Source organism: Dama dama, unplaced genomic scaffold, assembly GCF_033118175.1.
Source record: "Dama dama isolate Ldn47 unplaced genomic scaffold, ASM3311817v1 ptg000296l, whole genome shotgun sequence".
Taxonomy (NCBI): domain Eukaryota; kingdom Metazoa; phylum Chordata; class Mammalia; order Artiodactyla; family Cervidae; genus Dama; species Dama dama.
The window spans coordinates 17,013-21,130 of record NW_026871067.1 but is presented as its reverse complement, the minus strand read 5'-3'; the positions used below and the strand labels follow the sequence as shown (position 1 = coordinate 21,130).

Below are 4,118 nucleotides of genomic sequence, written 5' to 3'. Positions count from 1 at the left end.
GATACCCCACTATGCCTAGCCCTAAACACAAATAGTTGTGTAAACAAAACTATTCGCCAGAGTACTACCGGCAATAGCTTAAAACTCAAAGGACTTGGCGGTGCTTTATACCCTTCTAGAGGAGCCTGTTCTATAATCGATAAACCCCGATAAACCTCACCATTCCTTGCTAATACAGTCTATATACCGCCACCTTCAGCAAACCCTAAAAAGGTACAAAAGTAAGCACAATCATAATACATAAAAACGTTAGGTCAAGGTGTAACCTATGGAATGGGAAGAAATGGGCTACATTTTCTAACCTAAGAAAATCTAATACGAAAGTTATTATGAAACCAGTAACCAAAGGAGGATTTAGCAGTAAACTAAGAATAGAGTGCTTAGTTGAATTAGGCCATGAAGCACGCACACACCGCCCGTCACCCTCCTCAAGTAGGCACAATACACTCAAATTTATTCATACGTATTAATCACATGAGAGGAGACAAGTCGTAACAAGGTAAGCATACTGGAAAGTGTGCTTGGATAAATCAAGATATAGCTTAAACAAAGCGCCTAGTCTACACCTAGAAGATTTCACATATTATGAATATCTTGAACTAATTCTAGCCCGAAAAAATCCATTCACGCTAAATTATCAATACACTGTAAAATAAAACATTTATTCAACAACAAAAAGTATAGGAGATAGAAATTTTAACACGGCGCTATAGAGAAAGTACCGTAAGGGAATGATGAAAGAAAAAAATTAAAGTACAAAAAAGCAAAGATTACCCCTTGTACCTTTTGCATAATGAGTTAACTAGTAAAAACTTAACAAAATGAATTTCAGCTAAGTACCCCGAAACCAGACGAGCTACTTATGAACAATTTATCGAGAACCAACTCATCTATGTAGCAAAATAGTGAGAAGATTTATAAGTAGAGGTGAAACGCCCAACGAGCCTGGTGATAGCTGGTTGTCCAGAAAATGAATTTTAGTTCAGCTTTAAAAATACCAAAAATATAAACAAATTATAATGTATTTTTAAAAGTTAGTCTAAAAAGGTACAGCCTTTTAGAAATGGATACAACCTTAACTAGAGAGTAAAACTTAATATCAAACCATAGTGGGCCTAAAAGCAGCCACCAATTAAGAAAGCGTTAAAGCTCAACAATAAAATAATGCTAATTCCAATAATAAATAATCAACTCCTAGTCTAATACTGGACTAATCTATTGAAAATAGAAGCAATAATGTTAATATGAGTAACAAGAAGCAACTTCTCCCCGCATAAGTTTAAGTCAGTACCTGATAATATTCTGACTATTAACAGCAAAATAAGAGAAACCTAACAATAAATAACTTATTAACTACACTGTTAATCCGACACAGGAGTGCACCCAAGGAAAGATTAAAAGAAGTAAAAGGAACTCGGCAAACACTAAACCCCGCCTGTTTACCAAAAACATCACCTCCAGCATAACTAGTATTGGAGGCACTGCCTGCCCAGTGACAACCGTTAAACGGCCGCGGTATCCTGACCGTGCAAAGGTAGCATAATCACTTGTTCTCTAAATAAGGACTTGTATGAATGGCCACACGAGGGTTTTACTGTCTCTTACTTCTAATCAGTGAAATTGACCTTCCCGTGAAGAGGCGGGAATATGCCAATAAGACGAGAAGACCCTATGGAGCTTTAACTACTTAGCCCAAAGAATCAAATTTTATCACCAAGGAAACAACAACACTCTTTATGGGTTAACAGCTTTGATTGGGGTGATCTCGGAGAATAAGAAATCCTCCGAGCGATTTTAAAGACTAGACCTACAAGTCGAATCACACAATCGCTTATTGATCCAAAAAATTGATCAACGGAACAAGTTACCCTAGGGATAACAGCGCAATCCTATTCAAGAGTCCATATCGACAATAGGGTTTACGACCTCGATGTTGGATCAGGACATCCCGATGGTGCAACCGCTATCAAAGGTTCGTTTGTTCAACGATTAAAGTCCTACGTGATCTGAGTTCAGACCGGAGTAATCCAGGTCGGTTTCTATCTATTATGTATTTCTCCCAGTACGAAAGGACCAGAGAAATAAGGCCAACTTTAAATAAGCGCCTTAAATTAATTAATGATATCATCTTAATTAACTTCACAAACAAATCTTGCCCTAGAAAAGGGCCTTGTTAAGGTGGCAGAGCCCGGTAATTGCGTAAAACTTAAAACTTTATAATCAGAGATTCAAATCCTCTCCTTAACAACATGTTTATAATTAATATTTTAATACTAATTATCCCTATTCTTTTAGCCGTGGCATTTCTCACACTAGTGGAACGGAAAGTCCTAGGGTACATACAATTTCGAAAAGGCCCAAATGTTGTAGGTCCCTATGGCCTACTCCAACCTATTGCGGATGCCATTAAACTTTTCATTAAAGAACCACTACGACCCGCCACATCTTCAATCTCAATATTTATTCTAGCCCCCATTCTAGCCCTAAGTCTAGCTTTAACCATATGAATCCCCCTACCCATACCATACCCTCTCATCAACATAAATTTAGGAGTCCTATTCATATTAGCAATATCAAGTCTAGCCGTATATTCTATTCTCTGATCAGGCTGAGCTTCCAATTCTAAATATGCACTAATCGGGGCCCTACGAGCGGTAGCACAAACAATTTCATATGAAGTAACACTAGCAATTATCCTACTATCCATCCTCTTAATAAACGGATCCTTTACACTCTCTACCCTAATTATTACACAAGAACAAGTATGACTTATTTTCCCAGCATGGCCCCTGGCAATAATATGATTTATCTCAACACTAGCAGAAACAAACCGGGCTCCATTTGACCTCACCGAGGGCGAATCAGAATTAGTTTCTGGCTTTAACGTAGAATATGCAGCAGGACCATTTGCCCTATTTTTCATAGCAGAATATGCAAATATTATTATAATAAACATCTTCACAACGATTCTATTCTTAGGAGCATTCCACAACCCAATCTTACCAGAACTTTACACAATCAATTTTACCATTAAATCTTTACTACTAACAATCTCCTTCTTATGAATCCGAGCATCCTATCCTCGATTTCGCTACGACCAACTAATACACCTATTATGAAAAAACTTTTTACCCTTGACATTAGCCCTATGCATATGACACGTATCACTACCCATCTTTATATCAAGCATCCCCCCACAAACATAAGAAATATGTCTGACAAAAGAGTTACTTTGATAGAGTAAATAATAGAGGTTTAAGCCCTCTTATTTCTAGAATTATAGGAATTGAACCTACTCCCAAGAATCCAAAACTCTTCGTGCTCCCAAATACACCAAATTCTAATAGTAAGGTCAGCTAATTAAGCTATCGGGCCCATACCCCGAAAATGTTGGTTTAAACCCTTCCCGTACTAATAAATCCAATCATCTTTATCCTCATTCTATCAACAATAATACTAGGCCCCAGGGTTTAGCTCCAGGGGGGGGGGGGGGGGGGGGGGGGGGGGGGGGGGGGGGGGGGGGGGGGGGGGGGGGGGGGGGGGGGGGGGGGGGGGGGAAGGGGGGGGGGGGGGGGGGGGGGGGGGGGGGGGGGGGGGGTGGGGGGGGGGGGGGGGGGGGGGGGGGGGGGGGGGGGGGGGGGGGGGGGTGGGGGGGGGGGGGGGGGGGGGGGGGGGGGGGGGGGGGGGGGGGGGGGGGGGGGGGGGGGGGGGGGAGCTCTCACTATAAAACTAGGAATAGCCCCATTTCACTTCTGACTTCCAGAAGTAACACAAGGCATTCCATTATCGTCAGGCCTAATTCTACTTACATGACAAAAATTAGCACCCATGTCCGTTCTCTACCAAATTTTCCCATCCATTAACCTAAACATGATCCTAACCATCTCCATTCTATCAATCATAATTGGAGGTTGAGGAGGACTAAACCAAACCCAGCTACGAAAAATTATAGCATATTCATCAATTGCTCATATGGGTTGAATAACGGCAGTCTTACCATATAATCCCACAATAACACTACTAAACCTAATCATTTATATTATCATAACTTCCACTATATTCACATTATTTATAGCCAATTCAACTACTACCACACTATCACTATCACATACCTGAAA

The 4,118-nt window shown here is 40.7% G+C and overlaps 1 pseudogene; it reads left to right on the top strand.

The window, feature by feature from the left end:
- The first annotated feature begins 570 nt into the window (after positions 1-570).
- Positions 571-3,346, top strand: LOC133053796 (NADH-ubiquinone oxidoreductase chain 1-like; annotated as a pseudogene).
- Positions 3,347-4,118: the final 772 nt, after the last annotated feature.